This window comes from Cibotium barometz, chromosome 6, assembly GCF_041138505.1.
Source record: "Cibotium barometz isolate CiBa-2024 chromosome 6, ASM4113850v1, whole genome shotgun sequence".
NCBI lineage: Eukaryota > Viridiplantae > Streptophyta > Polypodiopsida > Cyatheales > Cibotiaceae > Cibotium > Cibotium barometz.
In genome coordinates, this window is record NC_141051.1 from 26,931,572 (window position 1) to 26,945,187 (window position 13,616).

Genomic DNA, 13,616 nt, shown 5'->3' on the forward strand with positions numbered 1-13,616 from the left:
TGGGATCTGATGCGGATAAATCAGAAAAGATGTGATGAAATGGAAAATGATGTGATGAGAATGGGAATACACGTGAAATAAATGAGAATTGATGTGGAACAATGTGGAAAGACGAGAGTTCATTATAGAAACTGTATTTATGACTTGTTTTTAAATGACTGTTTTATGTCAAGAATGGTGGGGAAGCATTTTGACCGTCTTGTGAGATGAATAAGGTCGTGGAGACCTAGTCTGATAAAGTTGCAACAACAGCTAACGGAGAGTCAATGGAGGACGTCTCGCGTAGTGAGGTCGACCGAGGTCTTGACTAGCCTCGGTTCGATTAAAATGGTGAGCTTCCGATATGGTGGATGGGGGACCAAGGAAGCGGCCTATGAGTGAAGCACTAGGTCACCTACGAAGGATCCTAGAGGGTGCTGACCATACAGTGCTCGGGCTCTGGGTCGCCGACGATGGGCCATGCGTGTGTCGAAGAAGATATTGGAACAAGGAGTAAGAGTTGTTTTTTGAATTTGGGCATGGATCTGGTTGATTGACCTTGGTGGTCCTCAACGGATGAGTCCATGACTCTTTTATATGGATCCATTGGTCGATCTTGCTTAGTATTCAACAGAGATTCCATTTTGATATGTGAATATATTTCCGGTTACTACTATGAGCTAGGAACTATCCAAAAGGCCCCTGAGTGGATAGGTGGTGAGCATTCTGGTTGCCAATGATGCCATAGGTACACCGATGAAGGAAAAATTGGAAATTGGGATTCAACCGGATATTTTGGAGGAATATGATCAGTGACACTATGGTTTCATTAAATGATTATTTTAAAGACAACTGATTCTGTGAAAAAGGCAATTTCATACGTCTAGGTGTGTAAGTGGTATGACTAATTTTAAGTTTGCATGAATATCCGACTAGGGGGCCTAGGAACTCTTTTCCCTGGTACCCACCGAGACAAAACCCAACCAAATTCTTAATTGGATCCCACCCGCCCGGACAAAACCCAACCAAATTCTTAATTGGATCCCATCACTACAGTGGTTGGGCGGTTGGCTAACCCACGGGACTGGACTGATGGATCCCTAAAATGAGACTCAACTTTGTTATGGTATGATAGATGAAGTAAATCCTAGATAAAATTTGTTCTATGGAAAAGAATCAATGGCTATGCCTCTCAATGAGGAAAAAATCATTGGTCTCTATGATCCAAGTGCAAGTCTTTTCCTTGATCTGACTATGGGACTTACGGGTTCGGTCAGATCAGTTTAGTTAATTAAGACTCTTGACTACATTAGAGTAAATTTATCCTGGAGGAATCGCTCGTGCTTTTCGGGCGAGGGAAGTTTTTCCGGGTTCGTCGGTTTTGGAAGAGACGATGGATTAGTCTCTTGTCCAAATATCCATGGGGCGAGGCCTCGAGTGAGGGACCTTGCCCCGTGCAAGAAGTGCTACTTCCATTGCTAGCACCCCTGAATTCGTTGTGCGGTGGGGACAGGGATCTCACAGCTGGTATTAGAGAAAATTGGCTAATGTGGATCAACCAAGAAGCCAAAAATGTCAAGAATTTATGTAGTAATAAAAGGTTGTAATTGTGTGATAAAATTCATACAAACTGTTATTCAGACTGAAATTCATAAATTGGTAATTGGGTCTTCAGATGGAAGTACCGCAATTACATGGAATCCCTGACTTGCTTGAGACCTAGACATGATGGTATTTACCTTGTAGTTCCAAGGACCGTGACTACCCGTATATACCGAGGGTATAACTGCAGCTCTTTACTGACAGTATATACGAGTAAATCTAAGACTTGAAATTATAAGCATAAATGCTATCCAAATGATGAATTCGAATGTGGTTGATATGATTTTTAAATTCTGGTTGAGAACTAATGAGTTGATTTGGATTCTGATTGAAAAATGATGATTCTTGAATTTTGGTTGAAATGTAATAAGCTGAGCAAAACCACAATGAGGATGAATGGGACGAGTCCATGTGATGATGTTCATAACTGGAATGACGTTAATGATTTCAGCAAATTACTATGAGATTAGTGGATTGTGTTGATAGATTGCTGCTATTAACACTTGACCCAGTGGATCAAGTTAAGGGATGTTAAATTAAAAATCTGTATAATTGAAAATTTCCATGGAGGACTGTTCAGATAGAAATTTCGGTCTAATGGACCGTTATTGTGATAAGGATTTGAATGATATGATCTAAGTGAATTGTTATCTGATGTAATGAGTTCTATATAAGGGATCTTATCCCAGGATTCTGTTGGATTCACCAGACTATAAGGAACCCTAGAATCAATTGGATCTTAAGGGAAAGAGTTCTCCTCTAATTTTACGAGATGAGGACATCACGCGTTTTTTAAGTGGGGTAGGATGTAAGATTCCTCCCTCCGGCTTTTTAGGTGTGCAGGTGTAAGAACCTCCCCTTTTGATCTTATAATTATTCCCCTCTCTAAAATAAAAGAAAGATCCTGTTTTGGCCTAAAAGAAAGATCTTGTTTTACCCTGTTTTTGCCTAGAGAGAGGGAGGTAATTCAAAATTGAGACATTTTTGGATATAAAAATCCTCCTGGTGTCTAAAATGGTTTTCCCTGAAACAGAAACTCAAAAAGAAGTTTCCAATGTGCAATTGGAATTAATTGAAAATAGGTAAAAAGACCTTAGCCTAAGGGTCCAGATTTTCAGAAATTTTTGATTTATGCTCCAATTAAGGTTCCTACGGACCAATAAGATTAATCCAAATGTAGGGAGGAGATAAATTGAAGAATTAAAAAAAATCCCCCAAAAATGGGTAATTGCTCACATAAGATGAAGAGTTGGCTAAGGACAAGGTTTATTAGTTAAAAAAGAAGAGATATTTAGAAGAAATGATGCATTTTTGACACCTCAGTGTGGGGATTTCCCCTCATGAAGGAGGTGCCTATTTCACATGTGTGGAGGAGTTTTAAACTCATAAATAATGAGATATTTTCATCTCTCCTCTCTCCTATTTCAACTAGATCCAAAAAGTAAGCTAAACTGACCCAAAAATGGTTAAAAATTGACCAAACTGATCTGGAAAATTCTAGAATCAATTTGCTTGGTTAGAGGCTCATTTTTTCCTATAAATAGAAGCCTCCCCCTTTGTAAAAGGTTAATAGTGTTTTATGCATTGTTACTCTACTCCTACCCAGAGCCAATTTACATTGAATTCTCTTGATGATAATTCAATTATTTTTGGCTTAATCCTCTCCAAAATAATTGGTGGCCACTCTTGACCCAAACACGAGTAGAACCCTCAATCCCTCAAGCCAAAGGAAAGCTTACAAACTCTATGTAAGCTAAATTCTTCTTTTTTTTAATTTTAAGTCTATGGTTTTCTTAATCTTCTTGTTTTTTATAGTTGAGTAAATTAAATTCTGATGCTATGCCTTGATGAAAAGGCCATCCCCTTCTCTTCCTTACAATTCAGCCTTTCTTTATCCTAGAATGATTAACAAACAAATTGATTAAACTTTTCTTATTGTTTACTCTCTTGAAATTGAAAATTGTGTAGTATAGAGTCCTTTATATCTTATTGGGGTTAATTTAAATAGAAAATAGAATGTTAAAAATTGAGAAATGGTCAGCCATACAAAGAAGATTATGGCAAAATTTTCTTGAATTTTGTGAAAAACAAGTTTATTTTTATGTTATTCTAAAAGAGTAATTCTCACCGTTTGTGCATTCTAAAAGAAATATTCTAATTTACTCCATGTACATATTCACCTATGAATATGCATGGATATCACTGATATTAATTATAAAAATTAATTTCTCTGCATAGAAAGATGCATAGTGGAAATTTTTATTATGAAAGTGTTCTTTTCATTGAATTTAATTTCTATGCATAGAAAGATGCATCATGAAAATTTTTATTATAAAAGTGTTGTTTTCATTGAATTTAATTTCTATGCATAGAAAGATGCATAATGGAAATTTTTATTATAAAAGTGTTGTTTTCATTGAATTTCATTTCTATGCATAGAAATGTGCATAATGGAAATTTTTATTATAAAAGTATTGTTTTCATTAAAATTGATTTTATGCATAGAAAGATGCATAAAAGATTTCTTTTTATTTCAAAAGTGTTATTCTCATTAAAAATGATTTTATGCATAGAAAGATGCATAAAAGATTAATTTTTATTTCAAAAGTGTTATTCTCATTAGAATTGATTTTATGCATAGAAAGATGCATAAAGGATTTATTTTTCTTTCAAAATTGTTATTCTCATTAAAATTGATTTTATGCATAGAAAGTTTAATTTTTATTAAAAAAGTGTTATTTTCATTAAAATTGATTTTATGCACAGAAAGATGCATAAAGGATTTATTTACACTTCAAAAGTGTTATTCTCATTAACATTGATTTTATGCATAGAAAGATGTATAAAAGATTTATTTTTATTTCAAAAATGTTATTCTCATTAGAATTGATTTTATGCATAGAAAGATGCATAAAGAATTTACTTTTCTTTCAAAAGTGTTATTCTCATTAAAATTGATTTTATGCATAGAAAGATGCGTAAAGGATTTATTTTTCTTTCAAAAGTGTTATTCTCATTAGAATTGATTTTATGCATAGAAATATGCATAAAGGATTTATTTTTATTTCAAAAGTGTTATTCTCATTAGAATTGATTTTATGCATAGAAAGATGCATAAAGGATTTATTTTTCTTTCAAAAGTGTTATTCTCATTAAAATTGATTTTATGCATAGAAAGATGCATAAAGAATTTATTTTATTTCAAAAGTAATACTTTCATTAAAATTGATTTTATGCATAGAAAGATGCATAAAGGATTTATTTTTCTTTCAAAAGTGTTATTCTCATTAAAATTGATTTTATGCATAGAAAGATGCATAAAGGATTTATTTTTCTTTTAAAAGTGTTATTCTTATTAAAATTGATTTTATGCATAGAAAGATGCATAAAGGATTTATTTTCTCTCAAAATTGTTATTCTCATTAAAAATGATTTTATGCATAGAAAGTTGCATAAAAGATTTATTTTTATTTCAAAAGTGTTATTTTCATTTAAATTGATTTTATGCATAGAAAGATGCATAAAGGATTTATTTTCTTTCAAAAGTGTTATTCTCATTAAAATTGATTTTATGCATAGAAAGATGCATTAAAAAAATTTATTTCAAAAGTGTTACTTTCATTAAAATGATTTTGTGCATAGAAAGATGCATAAAGGATTTATTTTTACTTCAAAAGTGTTATTCTCATTAAAATTGATTTTATGCATAGAAAGATGAATAAAAGATTTTTTTTAATTTCAAAAGTGTTATTCTCATTACAATTGATTTTATGCATAGAACAATGCATAAAGGATTTTTTCTTTCTTTCAAAAGTGTTATTCTCATTAAAATTGATTTTAAGCATAGAAAGAAGCATAAAAGATTTATTTTTATTTCAAAAGTGTTATTCTCATTAGAATTGATTTTATGCATAGAAATATGCATAGATGATTTTTTTTTCTTTCAAAAAGTGTTATTCTCATTAAAATTGATTTTATGCATAGAAAGATGCATAATAGATTTATTTTTATTTCAAAAGTGTTATTCTCATTAGAATTGATTTTATGCATAGAAAGATGCATAAAGGATTTACTTTTCTTTCAAAAGTGTTATTCTCATTAGAATTGATTTTATGCATAGAAAGATGAGATGTGAATGGATGGATGGATGTGATATGAATAAAGGTGATGAGATGTGAGGTGAATAGATGTGATGAGATGTGGTGTGAATCAGATAGATGTGAATGGATGGATGGATGTGATGTGAATAGAGGTGATGAGATGTGAGGTGAATAGATGTGATGTGAATAAGATAGATGTGAATGGATGGATGGATGTGATGTGAATGGATGGATGGATGTGATGTGAATAGAGGTGATGAGATGTGAGGTGAATAGATGTGATGTGAATAAGATGTGATGAGATGTGATGTGAATAAGATAGATGTAAATGGATGGATGGATGTGATGTGACAGAGGTGATGAGATGTGAGGTGAATAGATGTGATGAGATGTGATGTGAATCAGATAGATGTGAATGGATGGATGGATGTGATGTAAATAGAGGTGATGAGATGTGAGGTGAATAGATGTGATGAGATGTGATGTGAGTCAGATAGATGTGAATGAATGGATGTGATGAGATGTGATGTGAATCAGATAGATGTGAATGAATGGGTGGATGTGATGTGAATAGAGGTGATGAGATGTGAGGTGAATAGATGTAACGAGATGTAATGAGAATCAGATAAGTGTGAATAAATGGATGGGTGGTTGTGATGTGAATAGAGGTGATGAGATGTGAGGTGAATAGATGTGATAAGATGTGATGTGAATCAAATAGATGTGAATGAATGGATGAGATGTGATGTCATGTGAATCAGGATGTAAATGAATGATATGTGATGAAAATGGATGTAAATGGATGTGAATGTATATGTGAAAGAATTGATGTGAATGAGTATGTGAAAGAATGGATATATATGTGTATGTGAAAGAATGTGATGTGATGGAAAGAGACGTGATGTGTCGTCATAAATATATGTGGATGTGAATGTGATGGATATGGATGAATGTGAATGTGATAGATATGAATGAATGTGAATATGATGGATATGAATGAATGTGATGTGATGGGATGTGAATCGGGAAAGATGTGAATGAATGAGATGTGAGGTAAAATGAATGAGATGTGATGTGAGTGAATGTGATGTGGTCTGAAGGGATGAGATGAGATGTGAGTGAATGTGGTGTGGTCTGAATGGATGAGATGTGAATGAATGTGATGTGATGAGATGTGGATATGGGTAGATGCGAGTGGATGGGATCTAATGTGGATATGGGTAGATGCGAGTGGATGGGATCTAATGTGGATATGGGTAGATGCGAGTGGGATGGGATCTAATGTGGATAAATGAGAAAAGATGCGAGTGGAATGGGATCTAATGTGGATATGGGTAGATGCGAGTGGGATGGGATCTAATGTGGATATGGGTAGATACGAGTGGATGGGATCTAATGTGGATAAATGGGATCTAATGTGGATATGGGTAGATGTGAGTGGGATGGGATCTAATGTGGATAAATGAGAAAAGATGTGATGAAATGGAAAATGATGTGATGAGAATGGGAATACAAATGAAATAAATGAGAATTGATGTGGAACAATGTGGAAAGACGAGAGTTCGTTATAGAAACTGTATTTATGACCTGTTTTTAAATGACTGTTTTATGTCAAGAATGCTGGGGAAGCATTTTGACCGTCTTGTGAATAAGGTCGTGGAGACCTAGTCTGATAACGTTGCAACAGCTGCGGAGAGTCAATGGAAGACGTCTCGCGTAGCAAGGTCGGCTAAGGTCTTGACCAGCTTCGGTTCGATTAAAATGGTGAGCTTCCAGTACGGTGGATGAGGGACCAAGGAAGCGACCTATGAGTGAAGCACTAGGTCACCTGTGAAGGATCCTAGAGGGTGCTGACCATACGGTGCTCGGGCTCTGGGTTGTTGACGATGATACCCACGCGTGCGTCGAGGAAGATATTGGAACAAGGAGTAAGAGTTGTTTTTTGAATTCGGGCATGGATCTGGTTGATTGACCTTTCTGGTCCTCAACAGATGAGTCCATGACTCTTTCATATAGATTCGTTGGTTGATCTTGGTGATCTTCAACGGAGATTCCATTTTGATATGTGAATATATTCCCGGTTACTATGAGCTTGGAACTATCAAAAAGGCCCCTGAGTGGATAGGTGGTGAGCGTTCTGGTTGCCAATGATGCCATAGGTACACCGATGAAGGAAAAATTGGAAATTGGGATTCAACCGGATATTTTGGAGGATTATGATCAGTGACACTATGGTTTCATTAAATGATTGTTTTAAAGACAAATGATTCTGTGAAAAAGGCAATTTTATATTGGGTGTGTAAGTGGTATGGCTAATTTTAAGTTTGCATGAATATCGGGCTAGGGGGCCTGGGAACTCTTTTCCCTGGTACCCGGGACAAAACCTAACCAAATTCTTAATTGGATCCCATCACTACAATGGTTGGAACCCACGGGACTTAATGGGGTTAGGCTGGACTGATGGATCCCTAAAATGAGACTCAATTCTGTTATGGTACGATAGATGAAGTAAATCCCGGATAAAATTTGTTCTATGGAAAAGAATCAACGGCTGTGCCTCTCAATGAGGAAAAAAGCGTTAGTCTCTATGATCTAATTGCAAGTCTTTTCCTTGATCTGATTACTATGGGACTTAGGGTTCGGTCAGATCAGTTACTTAAGACTCTTGACTACGTTAGAGTAAATTTATCCTGGAGGAATCGCCCGTGATTTCCGGGTGAGGGAAGTTTTTTCGGGTTCGGTTTTAGAAGAACCGATGGATTAGTCTCTTGTCCGGATATCCGTGGGCGAGGCCCCAAGTGAGGGACCTTTTCCCACACAAGAAGTGCTACTTCCACTGCTAGCACTCCTGAATTTGTTGCGCGGTGGGGACAAGGATCTCACATAGACCAACATACCAATGGTATGCTAGTAACAACAGGATCCTAGCTCTCTAATTTGGTGTTTGAGGTAAATCTTAATACACCTACATCATTCCAAAGGGTGAGATACAGTACATATTGGTACTGCCCCTTGTGTATAAGACATGTACGCTTGACCCATAACCAACAAGACTTGTACACCTAACCATAACTATCTAGTGGACTCCTAGCTTGTCTTAGACAAGGGCTCATAAAGGACTAGTAAACACTCTAAAACATTGCAACTACTTTCGAGACTCATCTAAATTCATCTTAAGTTCAAAAAAATTTATAAATAGACTGATCTTTGAGTTTTTGGATTGAGCTCCAAATAATGTATGAAGGGTATTCCAGGTCTCCAGGGAAGTTTCTTTTCCCTCTATGTGATGGATATAAGTGTCACTAAGGCCTAAGGCAATGATTTTCAGTGCCTTTTCATCCTTACTTACCCTTGGCCTTATCCTTCTTGGTGGTGGGCATTCTCTCCTTCCCATTTCTGACACCCCATAGTCCCTTCCTCATTAGTGTAAACTTGATTTTGGTATACTATGTGTGGAAACCGTTTCCCTCAAACTTATCATTCTTGAGTGTGTTAGTCAAGATTCAAGTAGGTCTTGCCACTTGAAAAATTAGTATAAGGGCAATGTCTAAACCTTCACAAAGATTTTTAAGAGATGCTAAAAGGGCCCATCACCGTACATGTGAATGTTGTTTGCAAGATATTTTAACATACTAAATACTTTGCATTATCATAATAACATGTTTTGGTTTTTGTTTTAGACTTGATTATCCTCCTTGACTTAATATTCCTAGAATTCAATGACTCACAGTCAGAAGGCCTCATGTCACATAAATGATATTGTGGTTCATTAATTTGATATTGTGGCCTAAACATCAATGGGAACATGCCTAAACATCAACGGGTACATGCCTATTTGTTTTTGAAATGTCTTTATGTTAGAGCCAATCTTCATTGACTAATCAATCTTTGAGGTCATTTGGCAAGTATAAAAAATCATCCTCAACAATCAATATATCAAAAATTATCTTAAGCTCTAAATTGGAACAAATCAAAATGTATATTTAGTGTATATGAAAGTTATCTGAATCTCTTAATCGATGTGGTGTAAATGGATGTGGATGTGGATGTGATGAGATGTGATGATATGTGAATGGGTGTGATGTGATGTAAATGGATGATAATGAGATGGATGTGAATAGATGTGCATGTGAATGGATGGATGGATGTGGATAGATGTGGATGGATGTGAATGATGTGCATGTGAATGAATGGATGGATGGATGTGCAAGTGAACGAATGGGTGGATGTGGATAGATGTGTATGTGAATGAATGGATGGATGTGGATAGATGTGCATGTGAACGAATGGATGGATGTGGATAGATGTGTATGTGAATGAATGGATGGATGTGAATAGATGTGTATGTGAACGAATGGATGGATGTGGATAGATGTGCATGTGAATAAATGGATGGATGTGGATAGAGGTGCATGTGAATGAATGGATGGATGTGGATAGATGTGAATGTGAATGAATGGATGGATGTGGATAGATGTGAATGTGAATGAATGGTTGGATGGATGTGGATGAATGTGATGAGATGTGAATGGATGTGATGAGATATGGATAGATGTGGATGTGATGTAATGTGGATGGAATGAATGAGATGTGATGTGGATAGGTGTGGACGCGATGTAGTGTGGATGGAATGAATGTGATGTGATATGGATGGAATCAATGTGATGTGATAAGGATAGATGTGGATGGAATGTATGTGATGTGATGTGGATGCCATGAATGTGATGGATGTGAATGGGTGTGATGAGATATGAATGGATGTGATGAGATGTGAGTGGATGTGAATGGGTGTGATGAGATATGAATGGATGTGATGAGATGTGAGTGGATGTGATGAGATCTTAATGGGGGTGATGAGATGTGAGTGGATGTGATAAGATGTAAGTGGATGCGATGAGATGTGAACGGATGCGAGCCTTGAGATGTGAACGGATGCGATGCGATGAGATGTGAGTGGATGTGAATGTGATGTGATGATATCTGAATGGATATGATGTGATATGAATATGATATGATGAGATATAAATGGATGTGATGTGATATGAACGAATGTGATGAGATGTGATGTGAATCAGGGTAGATATGAATGGATGAGATATGATGTGAATGGATGTGTTGTGATGTGATGTGGATATGGGTAGATGTGAATGGATGAGATGTGATGAGGATGGATGTGATGTGATGTGATGAGGATCTGAGAAGATGTACTTGGATGTGATGAGATGTGATGTGGATGAATGTGATGAGATGTAATATGATATGATTGGATGAGAATGGATGAAGGATGATGGGAATAGATATGACTAGATGTGGAATAAGCAAAGTGAATTGATTTAGAAGAATGTGGAATAATGAGAAATGATGTGGAACAATGTGGAAAGATGAGAGTTCGTTAGAAACTGTATTTATGACCTATTTTTAAATGACTGTTTTATGTCAAGAATGTTGGGGAAGCATTTTGACCATCTTGTAAATGAGGTCATGGAGACCTAGGTGATAAAGTTGCAACAGCTGACGGAGAGTCAACGGAGGACGTCTCGCGTAGCGCACCCCTTACATCCTTTCATAAATGCTCCCCAAAATGGACAATTTGACAACTCATGAGCATCTACTCATTGAATGCTCATAATGAGTTATGTAAAAAAGTGATTAAGAATTAATCCAAGATTAATCCTTTCACTAATCTTTCCCTCTTTTATACTAATCAAGGACTCTAATTAACCCCACTAATCTCTAATTAATTCATACAATTGAGCACATCATTAGATAAAGCAAGGGAATTCTAATCTTTGTGCATCAACTAATGTGTAAATTAATCTAAAATAGGAGATTAATTAGATTCTTAATTGTGGTCTCCTCTTTTAAGGTAAAATTAAGCAAAGAGAGTCAAATTTCTCCAATTAATGAAAAATTTGATATAATTAGGTGTTTTGATGCATCTAGATGCTCTTAAAACACTCAAAAATACCAATTTTGACTACTCATATGATCAATTTAGATCCCAATTAACACACTTTCTAAATTTTTTACCTCTTGAACAAGATTAATCACCCTTACTGACAAAAACCAATCCATTAAGAGAAATTAGTCAAATTCAAGGGTTTTTTTGATGATTTTAAGAAATTTTTTGAAAGATTAAGCTACTCCTAATGCTTACTAACACTCTTATGTAAACAATTTCAACAACAAACACACAATTAAACTAAAATTAATGATTTACGTTCTATGTTTACTAAAGAGAACTAACATTCACTAAAAATTACATTCTATTGCATTGTTGGATGCAATGGATGCAAACTAAGCCTAATACAAAAGGTCGGTTTGATTTAAATGGTGAGCTTTCGGTACGGTGGATGAGGGACCAAGGAAGCGGCCTATGAGTGAAGCGCTAGGTGACCTGCGAAGGAGCCTAGAGGGTGCTGACCATACGGTGCTCGGGCTCTGGGTCGCCAAAGATACCAACACCTACGTCCAAGAAAAAAACTGGAACAAGGAGTTAGAGTTGTTTTTTGAACTCGGGCATGGATCTGGTTGATTGGCCTTGCTAGTCCTATGGATGAGTCCATGGCTCTTTTATATGGATCTATTGGTTGATCTTACTGATCTTCAACGGAGAGTCCATCTCAAATTTTTTATATGATTATATTACCGAGTACTATGAGCTGGGAACTATTATTGAAAAGGCCCTTGAGTGAATAGGTGGTGAGCATTCTGGTTGCCAATGATGCCATAGGTATACCGATGAAGGAATGATTGGAAATTAGAATTCAAGCTGGATATTTTGGGAGATTATTATCAGTGATACTATGGTTTCATTAAAAGATTGTTTTAAAGGCAACTGAATCTGCGAAACAAGCAATTTCATATTGGGTGTGTAAGTGGTGTGACTATCTTGAAGTTTGCTTGAAGTGCTGGCTAGGGGGCCTAGGAACTCTTTTCCCTGGTACACCAACAGGACAAAACATAACCAAATTTCTAAATGGATCCTATCACTACAGTGGTTGGGCGGTTGGCTAACCCATGGGATTGGGGTTAGGCTGGACTGATGGATCCCTAAAATGAGACTCAATTCTATTAAGTTACAATAGTTGAAGTAAATCCCGGATAACCCTTGTTCTATGGAAAAGAATCAACAGCGGCTGTGTCTCTTGCTGCTATTGATGAGGAAAAAAACGTTGGACTCTATGATCCAAGTGCAAGTCTTTTCCTTGATCTGACCATGTGACTTATGGGTTCGGTCGGATTAGTTTGGTTAGTTAAGGTTCTTGACTAGGTTAGAATAAAAATATCCTGGAGGAATTGCCTATGTCTGCTGGGCGAGGGAAGTTTTTTCGGGTTTGGTTTTGGAAAAACCGAGGGATTAGTCTCTTGTCCGGATATCCATGGGCGAGGCCCCGAGTGAGAGGTTCTGCCCCACGCAAGAAGTGCTACTTCCGCTGCTAGCACCCCGAAATTCGTTGCACGGAGGGGGCAGGGATCTTTAATATATTTCTAACAAGAATTTGTTTTTCCTTATTAGCTTTTGACAAAGCTCTGATACTAGCTGTGAGATCCCATCCCCTCCACGATGCCCCCTTTGAGGGTGCTGGCGCGACGGAAGCAGCATCAACCTCTCACGTGGGACAGGGATCCACACTCGGGGCCTCGCCCATGGATATCCGGACAAGAGACTAGCCCGGCAGTGCCTCCAAAATCGAATCCGGAAAAACTTCCCTCGCCCAGAAGGCACAGGCGATTCCGCCAGGAAAATAGTTTAATGGGAGAAGTGATCTAACGAGTCAAAGTCTTAACTAACCAAACTGATCCGACCAAACCCGAAAGTCACATGGTCAAATCAAGGAAGAGACTTGCACTTGGTCCATAGAATCACCGTTTTCCCCCCCTTCAGCGAGGCACACCCACTGATTTCCTCCCACAGAACAAGGGTCTTCCTAG